Source organism: Sminthopsis crassicaudata, chromosome 5 (assembly GCF_048593235.1).
Source record: "Sminthopsis crassicaudata isolate SCR6 chromosome 5, ASM4859323v1, whole genome shotgun sequence".
Lineage (NCBI taxonomy): Eukaryota > Metazoa > Chordata > Mammalia > Dasyuromorphia > Dasyuridae > Sminthopsis > Sminthopsis crassicaudata.
Window position 1 is genome coordinate 257,778,463 of NC_133621.1, and position 17,480 is coordinate 257,795,942.

The following is a 17,480-nucleotide window of genomic DNA, read 5'->3' on the forward strand; positions in this document are numbered from 1 at the left end:
AAAGTTCTGAATTATTTCTAATAGCTTTTTAGCAGAATCTTTGGGGTTCTCTAAGTATACCATCATGTCATCTGCAAAGAGTGATAGTTTGATTTCCTCATTACCTACTCTAATTCCTTGAATCTCTTTCTCGGCTCTTATTGCCAAGGCTAGCATTTCTAGCACAATATTGAATAGTAATGGTGATAGTGGGCAACCTTGTTTCACTCCTGATCTTACTGGGAAAGGATCCAATTTATTGCCATTACATATGATGTTTACTGATGGTTTTAAATATATGCTCCTTATTATTTTAAGGAATAGTCCAATTATTCCTATACTATCAAGTGTTTTTAGTAGGAATGGATGTTGGATTTTGCCAAATGCTTTTTCTGCATCTATTGAGATGATCATATGGTTTTTGTTAATTTGGTTGTTGATATAGTCAATTATGCTAATAGTTTTCTTAATATTGAACCAGCTCTGCATTCCTGGTATAAATCCCATTTGGTCATAGTGTATTATCCTGGAGATGATTTTCTGTAGTCTTTTTGCTAATATTTCATTTAAGATTTTAGCATCAATATTCATTAGGGAGATTGGCCTATAATATTCTTTCTCAGTTTTTAGCCTACCTGATTTAGGTATCAGTACCATGTCTGTGTCATAAAAGGAATTTGGTAGGACTCCTTCAATCCCTATTTTTTCAGATAGTTTATATAGCATTGGAGTTATTTGTTCTTTAAATGTTTGGTAGAATTCACATGTAAATCCATCTGCTCCTGGAGATTTTTTCTTAGGGAGTTGGTTAATATCTTGTTCTATTTCTTTTTCTGAAATGGGACTATTTAGACTATTTACTTCTTCCTCTGTTAATCTGGGCAAGCTATATTTTTGGAGGAAGTCATCCATTTCCCTTAAGTTATCGAATTTATTGGCATAAAGTTGGGCAAAGTAGCTCCTAACTATTGTTCTAATTTCCTCTTCATTTGTGTTCAGTTCTCCCTTTTCATTTTTAAGACTAACAATTTGCTTTTCCTCTTTCCTTTTTTTAATCAGATTTACTAAGGGTTTGTCTATTTTGTTGGTTTTTTCATAGAACCAACTCTCAGATTTATTAATTAATTCAATAGTTGTTTTTTTTTTTACTTTCAATTTTATTAATCTCACCTTTTATTTTTAGAATTTCAAGTTTCATGTTTGTCTGGGAGTTTTTAATTTGTTCCTTTTCTAGCAATTTTAGTTGTAAGCCCAATTCGTTGGCCCTCTCTTTCTCTATTTTATGCAAGTAGGCCTGTAGAGATATCAAACTTCCCCTTATTACTGCTTTGGCTGTATCCCACACATTTTGGTATGATGTCTCATTATTGTCATTTTCTTGGGTGAAGTTATTAATTATGTCTATAATTTGCTGTTTTACCCAATCATTCTTTAGTATAACATTATTTACTTTCCAATTATTTTTTGGTCTATTTTCCCCTGGCTTTTTATTAAATTTAATTTTAATTACATTGTGATCTGAAAATAATTCATTTACTATTTCTGCCTTACTGCATTTGATTTTGAGGTTTTTATGTCCTAGTATATTATCAATTTTTGTATAAGTTCCATGAACTGCTGAGAAGAAAGTGTACTCCTTTCTGTGTCCATTTAGCTTTTGCCAAAGATCTATCATATCAAACTTTTCTAGTATTCTATTTACCTCTTTGACTTCTTTCTTATTTATTTTGTGGTTTGACTTATCTAATTCTGAGAGTGCAAGGTTGATATCTCCCACTATTATAGTTTTGCTGTCAATTTCTTCTTGCAACTCTTTTAACTTCTCCTTTAGGAAGTTAGACACTATTCCACTTGGTGCATATATGTTTAGTATTGATATTGTTTCATTTTCTACGGTACTCTTTAGCAAGATATAGTTTCCTTCCTTATCTCTTTTAATTAGATCAATTTTTGTTTTTGCTTGATCTGAGATGAGGATGGCTACCCCTGCTTTTTTTGGCTTTGCCTGAAGCATAGTAGATTCTGCTCCACCCTTTTACTTTTAGTTTGAATATATCACCCTGTTTCAGGTGTGTTTCCTGTAAACAACATATAGTAGGATTCTGACTTTTAATCCAGTCTGCTAACTGCTTCCTCTTTATGAGGGAGTTTACCCCATTCACATTTATGGTTAGAATAACTAATTCTATATTGCTTGCCATCCTATTAACCCCTGCTTATGCTTTTCCCCTTTCCTTCCCTCTTACCCCCTACCCAGTATTAAACTTGTGAACACCACTTGCTTTTCACAGCCATCCCTTTTTAGTATCCCTCCCCCACCTTAAAGTTCCTCTTCCTATTTTACCCCTTTTTCTCATAATTTCTGAATTCCCTTCCCCTTAGCTTACTCCTTCCCTCTAACTTTTCCATGAAGTGGAAGAAGTTTCACCATAAATCGAATATGTCTATTGATACACACTATGTTCACCCCCTTCCTTTCTTTCTCTCAGATATAATAGTTTACCTTTGCCTCTTCATGAGATGTAGTACCACCACTTTACCCTTTTTTATGATATAATTTCCTTTCCACCTTTAGTTTCTAGGACAAATTATACATGTGTTCTTTACATATCTTTATGGCAGAAATATAGTTCTCAATATTTCTTTTTTACCTTTTTAGAAATCTCTTGAGTTCTGTATTTGAAGATCAAACATTTTGTGTAGATCTGGTTTTTTCATCAAGAATAGATGGAATTCATTCATTTTGTTAAATATCCATCTTCTTCCCTGGAAAACGATGCTCATTTTGGCTGGGTAAGTTATTCTTGGCTGCATACCAAGTTCCTTAGCCTTTCGGAATGTCATATTCCAGCCCCTTCCTTCTTTTAATGTGGACACTGCTAGATCCTGTGTTATTCTTATTGTGGCTCCTCCATATCTGAATTGCTTTTTTCTAGCAGCTTCCAATATTTTTTCCTTTGTTTGATGGTTCTTGAACTTGGCCACCATATTTCTTGGCATTTTGATTTTAGGGTCCCTTTCAGTAGGTGATCAATGAATTTTTTCAATGTCAATTTTACCCTCTGTTTCCAAAACGTCTGGGCAGTTCTCTTTGATAATTTCCTGGAAAATTGTGTCCAGGCTCTTTTTTTCCTCACATTTTTCAGGGAGTCGAATTATTCTCAAATTGTCTCTCCTGGATCTGTTTTCCAGGTCTGTTCTCTTTCCAATAAGGTACTTGGCATTCTTTTCAATTGTTTCATTTTTCTGGTTTTGCTTGACTACTTCTTGGTTTCTCCTTGAGTCATTCATTTCTACTTGTTTGAGTCTAATTTTCATTGATATATTTTCTTCACTCACTTTTTTTATATATTTTTATAATTGTCCAATTGAGTTTTTAAGTGATTTTTTTTTCTTCTATGGAATTTTTTTCCAGTTCATCCATTTTTATTTTTTAGAGAGCTGTTTTCTTTTTCCAGCTCACTAATCCTGTTTTCCTTGGAGTTGTTTACCTTTTCTAATTCACTAATTTTATTTCTCAATGATTTGATCTCTTTATCCACTCTGGATAACTTCTCCAGGCTCTCTTGCCAAGCTTCCCTTTCCTTTTCCCATTTCTCTTCTAGCTCTCTTGTGAGAGCCTTTTTGATTTACTCTATGAGATTTTTTTGTGTTGAGGAGCAGATCATATCCCCCTTAGGGGATTCCTCTGGAGACAATCTGCTTTTAGTCTCCTCAGTATTTGAAGTCTGCTCTCTCTCCATACAGAAGCTGTCAATGGTTAGAGCCCTTTTAAATTTTTTGTTCATTTTGTCAGAGCAGGAATTGAAGAAAACAAATTGACAAGAGAAACAATTAGTCTGTTTTTTTTGGGGGGATGGGGCTGGATGGTGTTACTGGGCTTACTCTACAGACTACAGGAGACAGCAGAGAGGCACTTACAGGACAGTGATGGCTGCTCTGCGTCTGCACTCTGAAGCTCTATGAACATGCTGAGTCTCTCCAGGTGGGGATGGGGGTGGCTGGGTCTGGAATGATGCCAGCTTTCCCGGATTTTATTCTTCACCTCCGGTATTTACATCCTCTCGGCTGCTCCTGGCTTGCTACCAAGACAGAACATCCACACTGGGGTAAAAGTCTTTTTGCAGAAACGGAAGAGATCACACCCCTCTCCCCTCTGGTTTGAGCTGTGTGAGCTGCCTGTCTCGCTCTCTCTCTGTCTGCCCTCAGTCTGTGTCCAGTCAGTTTGACACTGCCCCAAGCAAACACACACCTTCTCTGGCGAATTTCAAGGATGTCTTCTGTTGGTGATTATTTATGGGTTTCTTTCTGGTCAAGCATTAATTCCGAGGCTTGTCATGAAGTAAGTCCTGAGAGAAAACGCAGAGCTCAAGCAGGTGTCTGCCTCCACACCTCCATCTTGGCTGGAAGTCCGGTCCAGGAACTCTTACCACTCTAGCAAAGTTCTTAGCTATTGAAATTTCTCAGACTGAAAGGCAATAGCATTCCCTCTCCACAGCAGTCATCTTTAGGGTAAGGAATGGTACTGGCATCTCTGGTCTTTGTGGGCCTGTGCTGATGTACTTTACCTTTGTTTGACCCAGGACCAAAATTCACTCTTCTGTCTCTTTCCCTATTCTAACCCCACATGGATACATCTCTAGCGCCAACTGTGGCTAGAATGATTTCATAGTCTTTTTAAACCATTTCATAAGTCTAAAAGGACCTCCATCCACAAGAGATCCAATGAATCATAATCTTTTTGTAGTGTCCCTTAAGGCTACTCTATCTGCCCATCCATTGGGGGCACAGCTAGGCCAATTTACCAGTCTTCAGGCTCAAATCCAGATTACATAGACACAGACTGACCAGGAGGTGCAATCATTCTGTCTTTATTCAGTCATCCTCTCAATGGGTGTAGCAGGAAGGAAGAGTGCAGAAGCACAAAAATGCAGGAATATGGGTTCTGCTCCAGGCTGTCTATTTATGCTGCCTCTCTCCTGGGATTGCCCCTGAGTGCCCAACCTACTCAGAACTGTATAGGTAGAGCCTCCAGAAGGGAAGCTTCTGGAGTTAGTGCTGCATCCCAGGAGGAGATCTAGAAAGAGGACATGCCCTTTGCCATCTGAAGAAACCTATTAGCAGTTTCTTTAATTCCTGCTAGACACAACCTCCTTCCTTAGAGGCCAAGCCCCTGCCAGCTGATATGGGGTATAGGCTCCATGGCCCATCTCAAAGAGAGAACAGTGCTTCATTGTCCCTTACATCTCCTCCTCTTTTATTAATAAGGCTAAATGTTCTCATGTTGACGAATGAGAAGCTTTTCCTTAAGCATATCTGGAATTTTTAAAGAATACCTATAAAGCAGCCTAGCAAAGTAGGCAAAAGCAAAAGAAGCAACAATGCAAAAATGTCTATATAGAGCCTGTGGGATACAATAGAAGGGAAGTATGTTGGATCCAATCATTAAGCTGGTCTGGCAAGGGTAGTCATTTCTTTGCTATGGTGCTGTTTCAGGCATTTCCTGGGTTGTCTCCTCTTTTTCTTCAGATCCTGTTTTAATAGGAGCACCTTTCCTTGTTCTTCTTTCTGGAATCCAGCAGCCTTCCCCATCAGGACCTGCAAGACATAGATATCCTGGTCCTCTCCAAAGTATTAAGGATGGACCTTGCCAATGTCCTTCCTCATCCTTCCAAAGGACCTTTTGAATATTCTCTGGTGCTTGAAGCATGGTTTTCATGGGGGCTAGTTTTCTGTTCTGTCTATGAGATTGTGCCAAATGTATCATTCCTTGGAGAGAGGCAGGTATCCTTATCGGCACAAAAATTTGTAAGTATATAAAGTCTTATCCACATACACCTGTGTGAGCAATTCTGTCTACTTCCTTCCCCTTTCTGTTTAACAAAGGTGGCCTTTAAAGTACAATGCGCCTGTTCTACTAGGGCCTCACCCTGTGGATTATAGGGAATCCCTGTAACATGTTTAAAAATAGCTAATATGGCAAGGAAGGTGGCCATCCGCTTAGCTAGCCCATTGTTGGTCTTTATGGTATTAGGAACTCCATGAGAGGAAAAGCAATTATACAAATGTTTAATGAAACATTAATGAAACATTACAAATGAGTATTCTCATGGGAGGCCACTGTGACCCAAAGGAATTTAGCAAAGGTGCCAATACAAACATGAATGACTACATGGCCCACACGTGTCACATCCATTTGCCACAAGTCATTGGGAATAAACCTCTGGGATTAACTCCTTTGCTAGGTGGAGGAGGGAAAAACTGAACACACTGAACATACTGCGTTACTGTCAGGCTTGTTCCCAAGTATGGCCATAAAGGCAATATAGAGAATTAGTGGGTAAGTAGTGAAATTCATGGGCACATTCAGGGAATGTGGTGACTGTGAGAAGGGAGCATTGTAAAGCACCATCTCATTGCCCACAAATATGCCTCCTATATAGCATTGGTGAGAATACACATGCAAGACATAAATGGGATGTTTCCTAGTCTTGCAAAGCAGCAAGAAGGTTAGTAATTGAATAATTCTGAGATTGTAGGTCAGCATCCTCAATGTTTCTGAGCACTCAGACAGTATATAAGCTTTCTGATATGATGTTACTGGGCTCAGGGTATCTTTTTCAGGCCTGCAGGATAGCAAAAAGCTCATCTTTCTGAGTGGAGTCTCTAACACTAGAATCTCTTTTGAGTGCTCATGATAAATTGAGGCCTTGTGGTTCTTAGTGGAGTCAGTAAAGACATCTGGGCCTTGCACAGGCTCATCAACAATTGTCTTATGAGAGGGCTGTACCATAATGTGGGACAGCAAGGAAAGGAGTAAGTGTAGAGTAAGAGTAAGAGAGGCTCAGTGTAGCCCATTGGGCACAATCCGCCCATGGCCAATAAGTTTGCATCATGATTCGTCTAGCTACCAGTTCAAAGGGTAAATACAGTAAGGGTCTTTTCCCTGTTAGATGAAACTCAGGGGCAAGTTCTCCCAGCATTTTGATATGGTTTGGCAATATCTTCTATGAGCTTATCATGTACACATATTCCAAAATTTTACTACTTTGATGTAATACTGTGAAAGGACTTTTTTTTGTCTATTAAAGAGACCTCTACAGGACACATGGGGTCCCATCTTGCTGTTTCAGATTTAGAAGCAAGAGCAATGATCTTATAAATCGCATCCTTCACTGAGGAGGTCCATTTACAAGGGGAATTTAGATCAGACTCCCCTTTCAAGATGCCATATAAAGGCTGCATCAAAGAAATAGGAATAAGGACATGAGCCCTTAATTATTGAATTTGTCCAACTAGTTTCTTAAATAGGTTCAGAGTATTCACCTTATCTAATTCTAAGTTAGGTATCTGATTAGTAACTGTAGAATTCCCCATGTGGGGTCCCAGGTAAATGATGGGATAATTGTGTTGGATCTTTTCTGGGACTACCACCAGTCCATGTGGAGCAAGAACGCTTATGGTCTCTTTAAGAAGGGCAAAGATATCTATCATCCAAATAGTGCTTGCTTATAGTTTTAAATTGATCATTTTAAGGAAAACCCAATGTATTCCTTTGCTTTCTAGTGTTTTTAATAGGAATGAGTGTTGGGTTTTGTCAAATGCTTTTTCTGCATCTATTGAGAAAATCATATGATTTTTATTAGTCTGCTAATTGATATTGTCAATTATGCTAATAGTTTTCTTAATATTGAACCAGCCCTGCATTCTTGGAATAAATCCTACTTGGTCATGGTGTATTATCCTGGGGAAAACTTGCTGGAATCTCTTTGCTAATATTTTATTTAAGATTCTTGCATCAATATTCACTAGGGAAATTGCTCTATAATTTTCTTTCCTTATTTTGACCCTAACTGGCACCATATCAGTACCATGTCTGTGTCATAAAAATAATTTGATAGGATTCCTTCTTTTCCTATTTTTCCAAATAGTTTTTATAGTATTAAATTAATTGTTCTTTAAATATTTGATAGAATTCACATGTAAATCCATCTGACCCTGTAGATTTTTTTTTTTCCTTAGGGAGTTGATTATTTCTTTTTCTAAAGTACTATTTAAGTAAAGGACTATTTAAGTAATTTATTTCCTCTTCTGTTAATCTGGATAATCTATGTTTTTGTAAGTATTCACCCATTCCACTTAGATTATCAGATTTATTGGCATACAGTTGAGCAAAATAGCTCCTAATTATTACTCTAATTTATTCTTCATTAGTGGAAAGTTCACCCTTTTCATTTTTGATACTAACAATTTGATTTTCTTCTTCCAGTTTTTAAATCAAATTAACTAAGGTTTATCTATTTTGTTGGTTGTTTTCATAAAACCAACTTTTAGTTTTGTTTATTAATTCAATAGTTTTTTTTTCATTTACAATTTTACTAATCTGCCCATTTTGTTTTAGAATTTCAAATTTTGCATTTAGACTGGGGGGTTTTAATTTGTTCTTTTTCTAGCTTTTGTAGTAGCATGTCCAATTCATTGATCTTCACTTTCTATTATATGCAAGTAAGAATCTAGAAATATCAAACTTCACCTTAGAACTGCTTTGTCTGCATATCATACATTTTGGTATGTTTTCCTATTGTAATTCTCGTGGATATAATTATTGTTTGGGTCTGTGATTGTTGTTTTACTCAGCAATCATCTGTTTTATGATAGACAGAATCAGCTACACCCAGAAAAGGAACACTGAGAAATGAGCTGTTTGCATTTTTGTTTTTCTTCCCAGGTTATTTTTACCTTCTGAATCCAATTCTTCCTGTGCAACAGAGAACTGTTCAGTTCTACACACATATATTGTATCTAAAATATACTATAACATAATTAACATGTATAAAACTGTCTACTGTCTAGAAGAGGGGATAAAGGGAGGGAAGGGAAAAGTTGGAAGAGAAGGGAGTGCAAGGGATAATGTTGTAAAAAATTACCCATGCATATGTACTGTCAATAAAAAGTTATAATAAATAAATAAATAAATAAATAAATAAATAAGTTATAATAAATAAATAAAGGAATGAATAAAAAAATAAATAGATAGATGAATGAATAAATAAATAAGTGAATGAATGAATGAATAAATAAATAGATAGATAGATAGATAGATAGATAGATAAACAAACAAACAAACAAATAAATAAATAAAGGTGTTTCTTTTTAACAATATTGTAACATTCTGGCTTTTAACACAGTCTACTATCTGCTTCCTTTTTATGGGATAGTTTATCCCATTCACATTCACAATTAAAATTAGTAACTTTGTATTTCCAGCTAGCTCATTTCCCCCAATGTATACTTTTCTCTTTTCCTTTACCCCTTCCCTCCTGCTCCAGTGGGTTTGTTTCTGACCACCTCCTCTCTCAAACAGCCCTCCTTTTTGTTAACCCTCCCCTTTTTTATATCTTTCCCCCTCACTTCTGTTCTTCCGTCTTAGCCTCCTCCTTTCCACTTTATCTTCCCTATAGGGTGAGACAAGTTGTCTCTAGAAGGTAAATATGTCTGATATTCTTTCTTAAAGCCAAATCTGTTAGGTGTAATGTGCTCAACAGTGGTTCATGCTTCCGTCCCGTTCTTTTCCTAGATTATAATAGGTCTTTGTTTGCCTCTTCATGAATAGTATTTTACCCCTATTTTAACTCAATTTACCTCTTCTTCTCAATACAACCCCCTTTCCACTTCTTGTTTCTTTTTTATATCTATAAATTCAAATTACACCTGCACCCTCTAACTATACCCATAACAGAGATATAGTTTTCAAGAGTTAAAAGTCTTCCCCTATAGGAATGTAAGTTTTTTTAACTTTTAAAAGAAAGTTATTCTTTCTTTACTTTTTACCTTTTTATGCTTCTCTTGAGTTCTGTATTTGAAGATCAAATTTTCTATTCAGCTTTGGTCTTCTCATTAGAAATAAATGAAATTCACCTATTTCATTGAATTTTCACCTTTTCCCCCTGAAAGATAATGGTTAATTTTGATGGATTATTGATTCTTGACTGCAATCCAAGTTCCTTTGTCTTTCTGAATATCAGATTCCATGCCCTTCAAACCTTTAAAGTGGAAACTAAGAAGTCCTGGGTTATCCTGATTCTGGCTTCTTCATATTTGAATTGATTCTTTCTCACTACTTTCAATATTTTCTTTTTGATCTGATAATTCTGAAATTTAACTTTCATTTTGGGGTCTCTTTTAGGAGGTGATCAATCAAATTCTTAGAGCAAATGATAGATTGTCCCAAGCTACTTCTACAGGTGACAGTGTCTTTTCACTGCCCTAAGCTGGTCCTGCTGACTTCCTTCCTATGCTGGGTTGGCATGGCCAAGCCCTACATTATTTGGGATTCAGAGACTTATGATTTGCATTTTGGATTTCTTTTGGATGTTTCACAACTAATTTGTTGATCCATTGACTTCTGAACCAGGACAGAGTAGCTAATGCCGCTGTATTCTGGCTAAGAGCCTCCCAGTAGATTCCCCAGAATGTGGATGCCACAGTGCCCTGGGTCCCTGTACTGTGCCTGTACTCAGCTGCCTACCCCATGCCTGATTGAAACAGACCTTTTTTTGAGTTCTTTCAAAATATCTTCTACTGGAAATTTGTTATGCTCCAAATATTTGTGTGTCCTGTCACTCCAAAACCAGTTCAGAAGCTTGATCTGGTGTTGGTCTGAGGGATGCTAGGAAGAGCTTAGATAAAGACTTGTCTACTTTCCACCATCTTGGCTCTACATCATTCCACTTCACTCTTTAAAACCAAGATATTTAAGATAGTGGTAAGAAAGGAAGATACATGTATATTCAGTGTCCTTTGATTACCAATTCAATTTGTATCATATCAGTAAATTGTTACATTGATCCACTGACTGAATCTCACTAAATTTTGAAACTCTTGCACCTGACAAGTTTATCTACTATGTTAGATGAAAAAGAAGAAAGTTATTTAGAGACTCAATGTTAGACAAAAGGATTTTGATTCCCAAAGAATACATGCATTACTTCATACCACATTGATAGTAGTGAAGAATAGGAATTCAAAACCAATTCCTCTACATCCAAATCTAATAAGTAGGGCACCAATTTTCCAATTTATGAAAGTGAATTAAAAAGATTAATGTGATCTTTTTACCTTTTCCCTCCAGGTTAAAAAATTTCAAATTTATTAGGAGGGAAAAATTTCTCCTACCAAAGAAATCATTTGTGCTGAGAACTTCAGAGGATGTTAGACCAATGGAAGAAACAATTGGATCAGAGATTTAAGTTCAGTGGGGTCTTAGAGATCATTTGCTCCTATTTCTTTCTTTTATAGAAGAGAAAACCCATCCTTGAAGAACTAAAATGATTTTTGTAAGGTCCAATAGCCAGTAGATTTGGTGTATGAATCAATGACCTGTCCAGCAGGTCTTCAACGTGGGTCAAAAAAAGAAGGACATAGACCGAAATTAAGGCAAAAGCCTGCGGGGGCTAAGACAGCCCGGGAACAGGATCTAGAGAGAGAGAGAGGGGAGACTACTCAAAGCGATGGTCAAGCATGTCTCGTTTATTAGCTTACAGTTACAGAATTTATAGGCAGAAAACCGCAATGCCATGTATGCATAAGGATTGGGTAGCATGATAGATGAGTCAAATATTTTTGTAACATTTACCAGGTGCAGATTATGAGACGGTTAGGGGCCCAAGGACGGGGTGGAACAACGTAGTTTTGTCTATTCCATATCAGTTCTGGGAACTGTGGTCTTGACATTCCTCAGAAATCATCAGCCTCAGGGCCGTGGTGACCTGGGTTTGTTCAAGAGGGGGGAAGAGCAAGGGGAAAGGTTGGGGAAGGTTCCTGACAAATCAAAGTCTTATGACTTCAAATACCTACTAGAGTTGCCTTTATTCCATAATCTTCCCTGCTAAAAACAAATAAATAACAAAAAACCTAATGTGTCCATGTATATATGGTGACCATTAATATAAATATTAGGGAGAAAGTCCAATTGAAATTGCTCAATAGCTGGGAGGGACTGTGATAAGTGCTGGACATACCAAGCAGAAGAAAGGAAGAAAGGGAAGAAGGAAGGAAGGAAGGAATATAGGAAGGAAGGAAGGAAGGAAGGAAGGAAAGAAAGGAGGAGAAGAAGATTTTTAACATATATATATAGCATATATATACATATATAACATATATATATATATATATATATATATATATATGCATTCAGGGACTATTTTATAATATAGAAATATCACATGAGCCCAGGCATTAACTACTGAACTAGTTTTAAACTGTTTAAAAACATAAAGGTTATGTCTAAATGATAGAGTACTAATGTATTTAACTGGAGAAAGCTGAATTAACAACAGGAAAATCAGTTATAACACAAGCAACATTTTTCTTATTATACATCTCTATACATTATACATTATGTCCCATAAAATATCCCGGGTAAGTGGCTGTCTGTTAGGTGGTAAATAAGGTTCTCGTCTCATCAGGCGTTGAGATATTTCATAAGTTGGAAAACTCCTGGATTTGAAGTCAGAGAAATCTAATTCAAATCTTATTTTGTTATTGACTATCTGTGTGAGCTTAGCTAAAAAAAAAAAAATAGTCACTTTACTCTATAAGCAACAATTTCCTCATCTATAAAATTAGAGGTTTGGACAAAATAATGCTGGAGCCATATTATAAGACCTGATCTCACAAGTTTAAAAAATGGACAAAAATGCAAAAAGAAAAAAACAAAACAAAACATAAAATAAGCAGATTCTTGATACACAATAATGAATTCTAAACTTGTAATTCTAGACTTCTTTCAGGTTTTTGTTGCATTTCATTCATTTGCTATGAAAAGAGAAGCAAAAGGATAGGTTAAGATCTCATATTGAAGACTTAAGGGGAAAAAAAGAGTAAATCTGGAATTGCAATTTCACAATATGTAAAGATTTAGAACTAGAAGAGATCTTACTTTCACTTATATTTCTTAAGTTCCATAACATTGGTCACTGGGAAACTCCATTTTAGGTTTTGTCAACAAACAGGTTTAGAACTTAGTAATTAATTAGAAGTCATTAAGTTGAAGTTCATTTTTCCTCTCATAGAATTATGTTTAGCTTCATAAGATAAATTTTAATATTGGGTATTCCATATAGTTAGGAGACAATTTCAATAGTGGAAAAATCAGTTTCTCTATAAGCAGAAGAGCTAAGTTCAAATTTTACTGCTAATACTTATTACCAGGATGTGTCCATTTTATTTTATCATATCATTCTATCCCTGGGCCTTACTTTTCTCATCAGAAAAATGAGAAGGTTGAAAGTTTGGACTAAATGCATTCTGATGTACCTTCTAGTTCTAGATTTTATTAATTGTAATTTCCAGGCTAGCTTTTTGAAGGATCTCTGGCCAGACCTTGGTCTTAGCAGGAGAGTTACCAAGAGGATGATCAAGGATAGAGTCTGGAATCTGGAATCTGGAGTCTGAACTCAAGCACACTCTCACTTGAGTCCCTGTCTCCAGTCCTCTCAGCCCTTAAATACCTTAGTACAATTACATCACTGCAGCACACTGAGCATGTGCCAACTGTAGAGCCATTATATCCCCATATTACACTAAGTATTAAGTATATGTGAACTATCGAACCATTATTTCATCAGTCACACTGAGTAAACTCCCTGCTCTTAAATATCTTTGTTTCAAGTATACTTTTCCAGTATTCTGGCCCTTTACAATTAACTTTTGATTAGTATTTACTTTTGGTATTTGTTATGTAATACTCCAGCTTCCCCCACTCCCTTCTCCATGATACTTATATAATACTAAAGTGACTACAAATTAGGGTTGCTTGGTAGATGGGTATCTGTCTCTACTCATCTGCATACAGAATTTTGTCTTTTAATGATAAATGTTGGAGAGGATGTGGGAAAACTGGGACAATAACACATTGTTGGTAAAATTGTAAACTGATTTAATCATTCTGAGAGCAATTTGGAACTATGCCTAAAGGGCTACAAAAATGCACATGCCCTTTGATCCAGCAGTGTTTTTAGTGTGTCTGTATCCCAAAAAGATCATAAAAAATGGAAAAGAACTCATATGTGCAAAAATGATTGTAGCAGCCCTTTTTGTAGTAGTAAGTAACAAGTTTCCAATTTGGAAACTTGAATGGATGCCTATCAATTGAGGAATGGCTGAATAAATCATGATATGTGCATTTTTTAATGTTTTTATTGTTATTGTTTAGTTATTCAGTTGTATCTAACTCTTTGTAATCCCATGGAACATAATATACCAGACTCTTCTATTTTCCGTTATTTCTAACTCCATCTGTTGATAACCACCACCCCAACTCTGGACTTTGTACTACAGGATCTACATGGAAGACCTACCAAACAGGCATCTGCCAAAAACCTTCATTAATCACTCCTATTATCTGCCATTAACTAGCAGAAAACTCTTTTTTTTTTTTCTTTATCATATGTAATGTAATATTACTGTTATATAATAAATAATGAGCAGGTTGATTTCAGAAAATTCCTAAAAGTCTTACATAAACTGATGCTAAATAAAGTGAGTAGCACCATGGTACACAGAAACAACAAGATTATGGGATGATCAATTATTATGGAATTAGCTCCTTTCAATAATGAGGTGATTCAATGTAATCCCAATAGACTTGTGATGTCAGAGAAAGAACTATGGAGACTGAGTGTGGATCACAGCATAATATTTTCACCTTTTCTTTCTCATTTTTCCCCTTTTGATCTAATTTTTCTTGTGCATCATGATAAATGTGGAAATATGCTTAGAAAAATATTTTTTCTTTGATTCATAAGTCTTGACTCTCAGAAATCACTTCTTTATGTATGTTACATCTGAGATTTTGCTCTAGTTATCATCTATGGATTTTTATCAATTTCTACTTTGTCTTTTTGTTCAATATTTCTGAGCAATTTCATTTATTTTAATTAATTTTTATTGACTTAATTTAATTTTATATTTTATAATTCTATATAATAATATAAAAGCTATTTGTTTAGTTGTACCTTTTTGGAAAACTTGATTATGCTTATTTAAGTCCTTAGTGCCTATTTTTAAGATTTTTTTAGATATTAGAGATGTTATATATTATTCCTGGCTGTCTTTTTTATTTTTATTTTTAAATTTCTTGTTATGTCATCAAATTAAATATATTATTCAGAATTTCTACTACTTTTCTATGATTGCCTCCTGTTCTTATTGTTTTGTTTTCTCTTCCTTCATTTCTTTTATTAGGTCTTTCAATCATCTTCAGAATTCTTATAATTGCATTCACTTTATTGTGGTTTTAGTTTAAATTATAGTTGATGGTTCTCTCTGTGTGTGCTTCTGTCTCTCTCTCTCTGTCTCTATTTCTGTTTATCTCTATGTGTGTATCATAGTGTTATCTTAGAATTCTTTGCATTAATCAACAAATATTTATTAAGTTCCTACTTAATTCCTAGGTGATTGAATTAAGTTCAATAAAAATATATTAAATACTTACTATGTGCCAGGAAATGTACTAGATATTGAAAATGCACATTTAAAAAAAATCTCCTCTTAATTTCTCATTTTTTCAGACTAATTGTTTCATTATTTTTTCCCTTTAGGGCAGTAAATTCTAAAGTTGTTGAAGGATAAAAATGATAAACACTAGTGAGCAAGAGTTTTCTGCTAGGATTTGATAAAATCCAACATGCATTTCTACTAAAAATGCTTGAGAGTATAGGAATAAATAGACTATTCCTTAGAACAGTCAGGAGCATATATTTTTTTTTAATTTTTTTTTATTATATATATATATATATTTTATAATGTTATCCCTTGTATTCATTTTTCCAAATTATCCCCCCCTCCCTTATTCCCTCCCCCCGACGACAGGCAATACCATACATTTTACATGTGTTACAATATAGTCTAAGTACAATACATGTGTGTGAATATCATTTTCTTGTTGCACAATAAACATTAGAATCCGAAGGTACATGCAACCTGGGCAGACAGATATTAGTGCTAACAATTTACATTCCCCTCCCAGTGTTTCTTCTCTGGGTGTATCTACCTCTGTCCATCATTGATCAACTGGAAGTGAGTTGGATCTTCTTTATGTTGAAGATTTCCACTTCCATCAGAATACATCCTCATACAGTATCGTTGTTGAAGTATACAGTGATCTTCTGGTTCTGCTCATTTCACTCAGCATCAGTTGATTTAAGTCTCTCCAACCCTCTCTGTATTCCTCCTGCTGGTCATTTCTTACTGAGCAATAATATTCCATAACTTTCATATACCACAATTTACCCAACCATTCTCCAACTGATGGACATCCATTCATCTTCCAGTTTCTAGCTACAACAAAAAGAGCTGCCACAAACATTTTGGCACATATATGTCTCTTTCCGCTCTTTAGTATTTCTTTGGGATATAATCCCAGTAGTAGCGCTGCTGGGTCAAAGGGTATGCACAGTTTGATAACTTTTTGGGCATAATTCCAGATTGCTCTCCAGAATGGCTGGATTCTTTCACAACTCCACCAGCAATGTATTAGTGCAGGAGCATATATTTAAGACCGTCAGTAAGCATAATATGTAATGGAAATAAACTGGAACCTTTCCCAGTAAAATCAGGAGTGAAACAAGGTTGTCCACTATCACCATTACTATTCAATATTGTATTAGAAATGCTAGCCTCGGCAATGAGTCAAGAAAAAGATTAAAGGAATAAGAGTAAGTAATGAGGAAATCAAACTGTCACGCTTTGCAGATGATATGATGGTATACTTCGAAAACCCCAGAGATTCTAATAAAAAGTTATTAGAAATAATTCACAACTTTAGCAAAGTTGCTGGATACAAAATAAATCCACATAAATCCTCAGCATTTTTATACATCACCAATAAATTGCAACAGCAAGAGATACAAAGAGAAATTCTATTCCAAACAAATGTCGAGAGCATAAAATATTTGGGAATCCATCTACTAAAGAAAAGTCAGGAATTATATGAACAAAATTACAAGGCACTTGCCACAAAAATAAAGTCAGATTTAAATAATTGGAAAGACATCCAGTGCTCGTGGATAGGCTGAATGAATATAATAAAGATGACAATAATCCCCAAACTAATCTATTTATTTAATGATATACCAATCAGATTCCCAAGAAACTATTTTAGTGACCTAGAAAAATAACAACAAAGTTCATATGGAAGAATAAAAGTTTGAGAATTTCAAGGGAAGTAATGAAAAAAAAGTCAGATGAAGGTGGTCTAGGTATATCTGATCTAAAGCTATATTATATAGCAGCAGTCACCAAAACCATTTGGTATTGGCTAAGAAATAGACCAGTCAATCAGTGGAACAGATTAGGTATAAAGCACAAAAAGGGTACAACTATAACAATCTAATGTTTGATAAACCCAAAGATACCAACATTAGGGATAAAAATTCATTATTTGAAAAAAACTGTTGGGAAAACTGGAAATTAGTATGGCAGAAATTAGATATGGATCC